Raw genomic sequence first — 12950 nt, 5'->3', positions numbered from 1 at the left:
ATTCTTGAAAATATATGTGTTAAAGCAAACTATATTAGGATTCCACCAGCAGGAACAAGAGCTGATGGATTATCACAGAGCCCTTTGGCTTATTAGTATTTTGAACACATCAGCCACAAGCTGCCATTTTGCAAATGAAAAAAATAAAAAAGGAATAAAAACTGGCTAGGAGTTGCCAAATATCAATGGCCAAGGGATGAAAAAAAAAAAAAAAAAGAATGCATTTTTGATTTCTTATAATTTGTTTTGACAGGGTATTTCTGTGCACTCCATGCTGCTAGATAGACAAGGCTGGCCTTGAATTCAGAGATATGTCTATCTCTGCTCCCAAATGCTGAGATTAAACTCATTCACCACATACAACTCAGGTATATTTTCATATCTGGATTCTCTCTTAAACTTATTGAAACGCCTAGTATTATTGCATAGAGGAGAATAGTTTTGAACAGGCACTATGACGAGACAGAAAGCAACCATAATTTTAACATGTGAAAACACAAGTCAAGAGGATGGGATCTGAAGGGCTTTTACACGTTTCCAAGTGGCTAAGAGCTCTGCGATCTTTACAGTAATAAATATTGTAGGGCACAGCAGTCCACCGGGACTCCTCACTCATATGTTATTCCACAATTGAGGATCAAGGTGTCAGCTCCATTTAGAATCAGTGCGTGTTTGGCTTTTTAAAAGCTTTAACACATATTTTGAAAAACCAATTAATATTTCTCAGGGAAGCAGAGTCACTTGGCCGACCTTGCGTTCTCAGTTCTTGCTATGAAAAAAGAACTATGAGCTGCAAACACTACGACCTTGAGTGATCACTATTTTAGAAGGAGGTCTTTTCCATGTGGAGAGCTCTTACCTGTAATAGTGGACTTACTCGCCGGAAACAAGTGTTCACAACAGAAAGGTCTCCCTGTGACCTGCCTGTGAACCCAGGTGAGCCACTGAGACAAGAGTCTGACATCATCAAAGCTTCATCAGAGAGCTTTGCCAATGGCTGTTTCAAGTAGAACTGATAGTATGTTTTTACTTATATGATGTGCACAGTATATAATGTGAGTATAAACATATGGTGTGGTTAATGCCATGAGAAATTGAGTAACAAAAAGGTTGTGTAGGGCTAAAGAGTTGCTCCACAGTTGAGAGCTCTGGCTGCTATTCTAGGTCTCAGGTTTCATTTCCAGCACCTACATGGTGGCTCACAACCCTCTTTAAATCCAGTTCCAGGGGATCTGATGTCCTCTTCTTGTATCTTCATGCATCAGGCATGTATGATGTGCAGACATACACTCAAGAAAAACATTCATACACATGAAATAAAAATAAAAGCGGCTAGATGGTAGTGGCGCACACCTTTGGTCCCAGCATTCAGGAGGCAGAGGCAGGCAGATCTCTGTAAGTTTGAGGCCAGCCTGGTCTACAGAGCTAGTTCCAGGACAGGCTCCAAAGCACCAAAGAAACCCTGTCTCGAAAAACAAACAAACAAGACACACAAACAAATGCATGCATGCACACATGCACACTGATGATTTCAGAAATACAAAATAAGTTGTCTTGATTGCAGTGCTAGTCAAAGTCCTGGAAATACAAAGACGCCCCAGACACACACTAGTGAACAAATGCTCACTATGCCACAACAGGCAACTGTTATTTCAAACCCCTTGACCTCGACTGCTTTTATTTTTTGTGAAAAAACAAAAAACTAATAAAAAAACCTGTAAACACTTAAAAATAAGTTTTGTTTTACACATATAATAGATGTATGCAGTCTAAAAGGTTCCAGAAGTAGATTTTCACTTCTCACTGCTGTTCTGTGGTCTCTCAGTTCCCACTCTAGAAGTAACTATTTAAGTCAGATCCAAAATTTTGATTCCAACGTTCCATGATGAAATGTTGAATTCATTAACCCCAAAGAATCCCTGTTATGTGGGAACTGTTTAAAATCAACTGGATATAAAGAACAGGAGCTTGGTCTAGTGATGGGAGATGTCCCGCCTATCTTGCTTTTCTATTGGCCAACAGTGCTTTATTATTAACCAGTATGAGAAACATATATACAGAATGACATCTCCCATCAGTCTAGAATGGAAAATGATACCCCTGACACTTTAATACTGGGTGATAAATGCAAGAGTAAGTGTTTAAGATGAGAGGAGAAAGGGACACTCCAGGGAGTGGAACAAAGTAAACAATGAGACTAAGAGTAGGCTGAGGCCAGCAGACAGTTTCAGACCTTGCAGCATGTGCTTTCAAGTAAGGGTATCCCAGCTAGACATTTCAGAATTGAGACTCAGGGATAGGGGGTGTAAAAGGGTTTCACTGAGACCTTTGCAGGCCAAGGAAACCGTGGGTAAAGACTCTTTCCCTAGGCGTGCACACCGCCTTCATCTGAACTAATATGAACCGGCTAGAGGAGCTATTACTAACCAGCGGTTTCAAGCTTAACTTTGGGTGCTGTGTCAACATCTATCCATATGGATGTAAATTTCACTTTGAAGCAGAGTGTCCCCATGGAGGCTCCATCATGCGTTTCTGGACAGTCTTAACACTGAGCATGTACAGAGTAACAGGCATCTTCCAAATTAAAGCAGGTTTAACACTCAAGATGCCATTTAACACGACAAAACTCAACGGCATCCTCTCTTGGTGTTGCCTAGGACAAAAGCATAAGCTGAAAAAGGTAATTTTCTAATGACTTAATAATTCTGGCAATTCTTAAAAAAAAAAAAAAAAAAAAAGTTTGGGCTAAATAGAACTTGGATCAGATTCCCATATGTCAACGCCCTGTGCCATGATGGGTTAGCTGAAATGACAAGTTCTCAGAGTCCCTCAAAGGAAAGCCAGAAGTTCATCCCATTTACCATATGCTCACCAGCTGGACCACAGATCCTAAGGAGCTTGAGTATGGTAGAGTTAATGTTCTCCAAGGACAGACCTAACACACCAAAGCACCACTGGCAGGGGACTGTAACACCTTCATCTCAATTGTTGGCTTTCCATTGAAAGCATTCTATGTAAACACATGCAGATTTTTCCTAATCTTTACAGATTTAATTTATGAGTATCTTGTCTGTATGCAATGTGTCCCACATGTGTGCCCGGTGTGCTAGGATTCAAAAGAAAGTGCCAGATCCCCTGATGTAGGAATTATGGATGGTTGTGAGTCGCTATGTGGTGCTGTAAACTGAACCTAGACCCTTTTTAGGGGCAGCAAGAACTATTAACATCCAAGCCATCTCTCCAGTCCCAACACACAAAGCTTTAAAAGAATGATAGAAAATAGAACTTGAAACATTCCCCAGAATATTTGTTGCTCACAAAGGAACAATGGCCACAAAAGACAAACCTAATAAAAGAATACAGGTCAAGGAAGTTTCCAGGCTCGAGTGGAGTAATGGTGCTAGGGATTCAGTTAAATGTCTAATCACTTGAGGATAATAAAAAGCCTCCTGTGTGATGTGGAATCAGTGATTCGGTTCATACCACCAGTGGTCTGTGGCAAGCAAAACAGGGTGTGAAGGGATGACTCACTCATATTCTCAAAGACCCTTTTGTTTAAAAAAAAAAAAACTTTAGTTATGCATGTATTGTGTGGGTATATAGCGGTGGGAGATGATTCTCTCCTTCCATCATGCAGGTCTTTACCCACTGAGCCATCTTGCCAGCCCAAAGAGGCAAGCAGAGGCTGGATCGTAAGGTAAGTGATGGAACAAGAGAGACACATCTCCTTCTCCATCTCCTCCCTCTTCTTCTTGTCTACACTATTTTCATGGGCACAGTGGTCTTGATCACTAATCCTACAGACTCTGGTCCATAGAACAATGAACCCCATCCTTTGTCCTTCTGGCTGCCCTTGAATCACACTACTGAATCCACTTACTCCATCCAATTTTTCAGTGTGGCTCTAGAATATATGGAAAGTGCCAAATCTAGGTATTTGGGTCAATGAAATTTGAAAAATTTACAATGACAAGCTGTTCATTAAAGTCATGACTTTTCTGAGTCCCCAGGCGGTTTTCAGAGTTGGCACAGAAACTTCCCACCCAAAGCTCTAATCTTAAACCATCACCCTGAAAGCCTCCTAAATACAGTGAGGAACAACACAGACAACACATATATCCATCCATCCATCCATCTATCTATCTATCATCTATTTTTGGTCTCCATGCACAAATCAGCCCCAGTACTCTGAATATAATCTGTGTAAAAGGAAGCCACATTTATAATGCCCAAATAATTACAGGTTCAGGTCAAGAACTCTAGACCATATTGATTACATCTCCATGGATGAAGGACCCTCCAGCATCATTTGTATCCACACTAACAGAAATTGCTTTTAAGTATCTGTGACACTAAGAATTTCATTCCTATCAGTGCCAGGACTAGAAAGCCAATGACCAGTCAGGCCTGTCAGTTGTTGCCTGAAGCAACAAGGACAAGATGGGAATTCATCGTTCTGGAATGTCATCTGCCAGCTGCGTTCACACATTTTCACCACCTGAATAGCTGATTCTCTTGACTCCCACATGGCTCATTTCAGCACACATGGATTTGAAATGAATATTTGATCAGGTAGGGCAGAAAGAGATTTGGACTTATCTGAGGTGTCACCATAATGCACTTTTAATAATTCTAAGTATAAGGAGTAAGGTGTCTTAGGACTCATTCTTGGGAGATGTGGAAAATGGACCTGTGGTCCTAATTAAGAAAGATTAAATAAGATAAGACCCTCAAAGACACTTAGCGAAGTGCTGAGGATCTTGCTGCTTATAAATAAATACTGCTTCCTGATAGCATTTCCTACTGTCTATAGACAAAGATCCTACAGACGTCTCACAGAGCCTGAGCTACCGTGAGCTGAGGGTCTCATGCTGACAGGAAAACTTGAAAAATCACTTCCCCTTTCCAGTGTCTAGTTTTATCAAAACTGAAAGCCATCACCCAAACATGGAGAGAAAAAGGGAGAGAGTTGGTTCTTCAGACTGCTTCTTTTTGGCAACAGCTCCTGGGATCAGGCATTGGTGACTTTCAGTAGTTCAGGAAAATTCACAGCCCTTCGTGTATTTCTCACCCTTCATAAGAGTTCTTAGTTCCCACTATTTGTAAGGAGTCTGTGGCTTAGACAGCTATTGGTGACCACCAACACTCAGATGTGGCTCCTCTGTCTCTGTCTCACCCCGCCATTCTTCTAAGTTTTTCACTTGTTTTCACAGGCCTGATTCTTTCAACTCCCTCGGTCTGCTCCCTTCGACAACTGTTTGTTTTGATTTCCAAGACAGAGTTTTTTAGTTACTGTTCTATTTCTGTGAGGAGACACCATGACCCAGGCAACTTAGAAAATAAAGCATTTAATTGGGGGCTTGCTTACAGTTTCAGAAGGTAAACAGACCCATGGCCATCATGGTGGGGAGCATCGCAGCAGACAGGAAGACTTAGGGCTGGAGTGGAAGCTGAGAGCAGAAATCTTTCTCAAAAGTTGGAGGTAAAGAACAGTGAACCTGGGGAAAAGCCCACCCCCAGTGAACACACCTCCTCCAACAAGGCTACACCTCCTAATCCTTCCCAAAAGAGTTCCACAAATTAGGGGCTAAGTATTCAAACATATGACGGTATGGGGGCCATTCCTATCCAAACCACCACACAAGGTCTCAGGTAGACAAGGCTGACATTGAACTCCTGACACCCTGCCTCACAACTCACAGGCATGTGCCACCATGCATGGCTCAGTGAAGTATTTCTGGTAATACAATTTTCAGTCACAAAACATCACTTTGACTCTTTTTCAAATTCTGTCCATTTTCTTCAAATAGAGAAAATTTTATTATTAATATGTCACAAATACCTTCTAACTAAGATTGTATTTAATAGTGAAATGTTAATCCTTCACACCCTACTGTGACAACCATGCTCAACATCACAATTTCTGATGAATAGTGTCATGGAAATCTAAGCAAATATAAAAAGGTCAAATAAAAAGAATGGGGAGAAATAAAATCAACTTTGTCAATAACACACAGTGAAAACTACAAAGGTTCTAGTGGGAGTAAAAACAATAGGTTTCTAGATACAAGTTAATATAAAAAAGTATTTTATTTTATACACAAAGAAGACTGAAGAATAAAATGTGCTAATATGTTAGCATCAAAAACATTACGGACAAAATTTATGAATAATATGTCAATAAAGTTCTGAGAGATGGAAGAAGGTCCAAATAAGGAGCATCTATGACAGTCTATGCATTTAAAACTCTGATTTCTTTCAGAGACATAGGATGCAGGCTCAAGTGACCCCTCCTGTCTTGGCCTCCTAAGTAGCTGTGATAACAGCATGCATGGCAACATTATATATTTTAAGAATGCCAGTTCTCCAAAACTTCAGGTACAGATAGGATGAGACCTCAATCAAACATCATCTGACTTTTGGCAGAAATTACTAAGTTGATTATTGAATGTGTAGGTGTTCTCGTGTAAGGACATACATAACAGTGATTTCCAATCAGTTCTGTCAGAATCCCTTTGTGCTAATACACACACACACACACCCCACACATATACACCAAAGAAGCTTCATTTATGCACCTTACACAAGTTAGCATCTAAACTATATACATAATTATTATCTTAAGGTTAATAAAATCTTTCATAAGTTATTTTTATGTACTCTGGGCTGCCCTTAAACTCATAGTCCTTTGCGTCCTGATGGCTAGAACCACAGGTACATACCACCATGCCTGGCTAAAATCCTTATGGATTAAAATAAATGGCCTTTGGCTGAACCACATCAAGGACATTGGTCACACTCCAGGCTGTGTTGGTTAGAACAGAGCATTAGTAAGATCCTCAGAGCTGGAAGAGTCTCTGTTGATTTGATGCTGACAACCTTAGACTTAGCAAGGAAGCTAAAATCCTACCAATCACCTTCCCTTCCTCACGACATTAGATTCTTTTTAAACTCTTTAAATTCTTTTATTTTTTATATGTTTTTAATAATTTAGTTAAATTTATCTTATGTGCATTGGTATGAAGGTAACTGGTCCCCTGGAACTGGAGTTACAAACAGCTGTGAGCTGCCATGTGGGTGCTGAGAATTGAACCCCAGTCCTCTGGAAGAACAGCCAGTGCTTTTAACCACTGAGTCATCTCTCCAGCCCCAATATTAATTTTTTTGTTCCATTTTGCTCTAGGAACAAATACATGAAAGCATAATTTAGAATACCACAAATTTTGTCATTTGGAGAGTATTACATCTTTCTGGAACACTGATATCTTTATTATATGATAAGCAAAATAATATTAGTTAATATTATCACACATTTAACCAGATATCTTTAAGTATTGAGGTTCTATAGGAAGAACAGTGAGATATAAGGTTCTAAATTTTCCAATTTTCAGTGGAATGCTCTAATATATTATTGGAAAAAATAGTATCATTTGTTACCTCAAAATGACAGGTAGGTGTGTGTTTGTGTGTGTGTGTTTTAAATCACCTAAATACCCACACATTGCCACCTGCTCTTTCAGCTAAAATGGCATCCCTCAAAAATACTTCCAGGTCAGAGTACAACTCTAATAATTACATTACTGTTGTAACTGCTTTTTTTGTCAATGCAATTGTTAAGTACATTCAATCCTGCATTAACTAGTGAATACATGCAAGAATCTCAAATCATGAACCAAAATGTGTTCATGATGGGTGAAATGATTGTAATTACATAAAGCTCTGTAAAGGCTAAGCTAATTATGGTAGCAAAGCAGTTATCTGTGCATTACAGTTCGTACTGAGGTTACCCAAACACAGGAGTCCATACCAACTGAGGTAGATCATTACATGCCTGTAAAATTCATTGGGCTGTATGATTGGTATACGTGCACTGGAGCTACAAGTACATACTGTAATTTTAAAGATGTCTTCAAAGATGACCCAAACCAGAGTCACATTACAAAGCTGAAACAGACTGGTAATAACATAGCAAAATCCTTTTTTGTTGTTGTTTTTTGTTTTGTTTTGTTTTTTGTTTGTTTGTTTTTAGAGACAGGGTTTCTCTGTAGCCTGTAGATCAGGCTGGCCTCAAACCTGCCTCTGCCTCCCGAGTGCCAGGATTAAAGGCGTGCACCACCACCACCTGGTACAAAATCCTTCTTTTAATAAGTGAATATTTTAATGAGTATTTTGTTTTGTTGGGTACTGGGTCTAGCTATATTGTCCAGGCTGTCCTCACACTCATGGGTTCAAGCAATCCTCCTGCTTCACCTTCACAAGCAGCTGGGAGGATAGGCTGGGAGGATATGCAGCATTTCTGAAATCACTAGCTACACATAGAGTTGTGACTGGAGCCACAGACTCAGGATAGCCATTCTTGTTCCTGCTAGCACAGGCTTCTAGAATTTGTCCAGGAACAAATGTTTTCATTTGGATTATTTATTCCAGCTTTTTCTGTGGCAGTTCTCAAGCATACCCAGAGGAATGTTAGGAGCCCTGGCTCCAGCCTGACGTCTGGGGGAGGTCTCAGCCTGCTGTTTACTTGCCCCAGGGCTGGCTGTGCTTCAGAGAGGCTTTCATTTGTTTCTAGTATACAGGTAACACCTGTAAGCATGAACCTCTCATGTAGGCTCTGGGACACAATTTACAACAAAGTGGCACCAACAATGTAACACTCAAGTCACTAAGACCAATGGAATTGTCAGCACAGACTTAAACACTTTCCAACACTGCCCCAAGCATTGTGCCACCATTGTCTTAGAATCTAGCTACACGAACATTCCAGCCTTGTGTTTTCCTTGTGGTCAAAGTGGAATTTACGTTTTGTTTTGACCTATTCCCTAAAACTTACTTTTAAATTTTATATGAATGGTAGGTGTTCAAAGGATGAAAGTTGATTTAATGCCCATGCTTTATCATCTCTACTTAAAAATGCTAATCTTAATAACTTAATAATTTGGATATTTTCCTCTTCAGAGAGATGGCTCACAAATCAGCACTGAGCCTTCTTTTAGTTTTGCCCCCACCTTAATCCTCTTATTGTTCCAACACAAGCTTTGAAGACCCAAGGAAAAAGACTAGAGTTTTTGCCACCTTATAATCACAAACAATATCTAGAACTGTGGACTTTAAAGTCTTATCACTTATTCAAAGAATTACCTTGATATTTCTAAAGACCAACATATATTTTATATCTGAGAAATATCTTAGGAAATAATGTAAATACAGCCCTTCCAAGGAAGGAGAATTCCAAATTCTGCATAGGAATTCCCATTTTCCACTTGAGGTTGCAGAAAATGACTTATTGAAGGTTTCAGCAAAACTTACAGCCATGGTTATACATAGAACAGCTTCTCCCAGTCAGTCAGTTTTAATGTGTTAGGACCATTGTCCCACAAAGCTGCCCATGGCAAACTGAATACAGCTTCCCATCAATGCCTTTGACAGCCTAAGACTGTGACGGCTGAGAACAGGCTACCTCTGATCTGAATTGCAACTGTAGATGATCTGGATGTCTGTGCTTTAATCCCAGTCATTTGAATTCTCTGTGGATAACCACTGATCTCTACAGTGGAACACAAACTAGGACACACCCAGGGTGACCTGGCTCTCCAGCAGCTCAATTTATTATGCAAAAGCAAGGAAAGATGGCACTTGGCTATCTTAAAGACAGGATGGACAAATCAAGGAATAAACAAGCAAGCACTGGAATTAAGTGGGTGAGTTGACAGATGCCTGTGTTCCCAGCACTAGGGAAGCTGAGGCAGGATGGCCGGAGCTACATGGGAAGGCTGACTTGAGAAAAAAGAAAAAAAAAAAAAGGAATAGGGGAAACTAAGTTCATATGAGACACCAGCTGCTTCCTCTTTAGAAGTCCTATACTTCAGTTATAATACAGGCATATGGTATTAAGTATAAACAATAAGAAAAAATTCTTAGATATAAAAATGAAAAGAATTTGCAGAGAAAATATACAGAAATTAACCTAATCATTTACCTAAAAATATTATTTATGATTCATAAACAGTTTTTAATTATTTGGGTGTATAGAAAAGTAAGCAGTCAGCTCAAGGCCTATTTGTTTTGGGTAGACTGTGCCTTAAAGAAAAATTCCAAGAATGGTGTTCCCTTTATTTTGAGACTAGGATATCTCACAATCACTAAAGCCCCAAATTTATGCAGCCCAGTATTTTTATTTTGCAACATCAGAGCTAAGATAAAAATAGTATTTACTAATCAAATTCCTATGATCAGATGAAAAACTAAAATGCACACATTTGCACAAACACAGTACCTGAGAACTAGCCCTGTGCTTCAACACAGAGTGTGTGTGTTCTATATGCATCTCTACATGAATGAGTGAAATGGCAATTACCCTGCTTATCTCTTGGTTCAACAGAATAATGTCACACTAACACACAGATAGGTAAAGTAAAAACTCTACATACAAGGCTTTAAAATTCTTCCCCTATTTTATTTTGTGTATATGGGTGTTTTGCATGCATGCATGCATTTCTATGCACCATGAGTGTGCAGTGTCTGCAGAGGCCAGAAGAGAACACTAGATTCCCCTGGATCTGGATTTACAGATGGCTGTGAGATGCCATGTGTGTGCTGGTGACTGAAACCATGTCCTAACAGCTGAGCCACCTTTCTAGCACCCAGATTCAAGGTTTAAATAAAATATTTTCACTTTGAAATTTATTATCTGTTGGAGAATTTATATATGTGTGGGTGTCATGTATACACACACACAGTTTTATTTCACTATCTTTGCAAAGTTTTTATGTATAAAAGGGTTACCACAGGGTTAGACAGAGGAGGTTCTGTCACCAAAGTTGAAGGACAGCTATAAATCATGTCAAAGAAAAAATGGGAAGACAATACATGAAGTAGTATAAAATGGAACAAGGAAGTGCAGAACAATGAAACCTAAAAAAGGAGAGCCCACATTGGGAATTTTCTCTAAGCAACAGGCACCAAACATCTTCCTAATAAAGATTACCCAAATGCATGGGCCACAATGAAAGCAGCACTTCCTGGTTCAGGGACAGTTTCAAGGAATGCTTTACTTTTAAAATAGAACCTGTTAGAATTTCCCCCATTAACTTCTTTCCACAAAGAACTACAACCATTTTATTAAACATTGGGAGAAGAGTGATTGCCGTAACAGCAGCGACCTGATTAAAGCAGATGGGAGCTGGACAACAGAATTGTAGCCATTCAACCAAACAACACAGACTCTTCCTCAAGAGATCCACACCATGTGAGGGGGGAGCTGAAGAGAATTACCCATGAGAGTCTGGTTCCTCATGGCTAAGGCGTCTCTGCTCAAAGTTAGAGCAGCACACATGCTCACTGTCCTGGCTAGCTCATAAAGGAAACATGATTTCAAGAGGGAGACAGGCCTAAAATAAATAGGTAATAACACAGAGCTCGGCAAAAACAAAACAAAACAAAACAAAAGTCTTCTCCACCCATAACATTGGCAATTACTTAAAGGCCACAAAGCAACAACCCACAAAACCTTAGGCTATGTCTTTGATAGGGATGCAAGCAGATCAAGTGTGATCATCTAGTCTGTTTCTCAAAAATAAACTTAAATTCTGTTTTTTCTCAAAAAAAAAAAAAAAAAAACCTTATACAATGGATTAAATGGTTCACTGGACTTTCTCATCCATGAAACAACTTAACCAACAGCTAAAATAGTTCTATGATCAATATAATCTGCATTACTACCTCAGAATACCACATCAAATATATCTGACACAGGGCAATCACTTTGTCAGCATGCAATACTAGTGCCTAATTTTTTGATACTGAAAGTTGGAGTTTTTGTTTTGTTTTGTTTTTCAAGATAGGATTTCTCTATGTAACAGCCCTATAGACAAGGCTGGCCTTGAACTCATAGAGATTTATCCATCTGCCTCTGCCTCTCAGGTGCTGGGGTTAAAGGCAAGGGATAGCATGCCTAGCTACTAAAAACTATAAAAGTGTGACTCTTACTGAAATTCCCCTGGATAGCACTAGTCTGGGAGGGAGAAGGTCGAAAGAAGGCATATCCCAGCATGCCTCTGGGTCCAGCACACCGCTTCATATACTCAAGTCACTGCTGGCAGCAGCCACTATTGAAACCTGCCACCCCTTTCCACCAAGTGAGGGCCCACCACATGCTCTAGTTACAGCCCCACCAGGGCTCTGATCCACCAGAAAATGGGCATATACTGGCCACTGTGCTCTGTGCTATTGTGACTGAACCAATGCCACGGTAGAGACTATGTTTATTTGTTTGCTTGTTTCTTGCACTCTCAAAAGCCCCATTTGATGCAGGGAAGCCAGCACAGAGCAACAACCATATTTATCAACGTAGAGGGGGAAAAAAACCAAAAACGTGTGTGTGTGTGTGTGTGTGTGTGTGTGTGTGTGCGCGCGCGCGTGTGCGCGCGCTATTCAACGACCCTATATTAAAGTGGAGGTGTTGGCATGGATACAGACAGCTTAATAAGATCTGACGTATAATCAGTTGACCAAAATAAGTATATAACTCAGAAAACTAAGGAAAACAGACAAAGCCCATGCACTTTGAGACAGAATCAGGCAGCAGTTAATAATGGTTTCCATTCTCCTTCACAGTTTAAGCCTCAATCAAATCAGCTGTTTGTGGGGATTTTGAAACCACCATAGATTAAAATCGGCTCTAATTCAAATGGTCAGCTACTACAGAATTACTGATAAATCCACTTCGAGAGACTTTTGGGTCACGGCCCTCCTGCGAGATCTTCAAATATTACCCATGTGCAGTAATGCTGTGTGCACCACCACTCTCCCTTTCTTCATTCACCTTAGATATAAGAAAGCGCATTATCACAATCAGCTCAATGATTCACAGGCTTTACTGTGAATCTCTATAATACAAATGAAGCAACCGTAGCCAAAGAGCCACTAAGGAGCCATGTTCCAGAAATGAATGC

At 39.9% G+C, this 12950-nt stretch overlaps 1 protein-coding gene across 8 annotated transcripts in view; it reads right to left on the bottom strand.

Moving 5' to 3' along the window:
- Positions 1 to 12950, bottom strand: part of Bcas3 (BCAS3 microtubule associated cell migration factor) — a 465957-nt gene that overhangs the window by 228981 nt on the left and 224026 nt on the right. The gene's annotated exons all lie outside the window — the stretch shown is intronic.

This window comes from Phodopus roborovskii, unplaced genomic scaffold (genome assembly GCF_943737965.1).
Source record: "Phodopus roborovskii unplaced genomic scaffold, PHOROB, whole genome shotgun sequence".
Lineage (NCBI taxonomy): Eukaryota > Metazoa > Chordata > Mammalia > Rodentia > Cricetidae > Phodopus > Phodopus roborovskii.
Note: the sequence above shows the minus strand (reverse complement) of the source record. Positions and strands in the feature narration are given on the sequence as shown.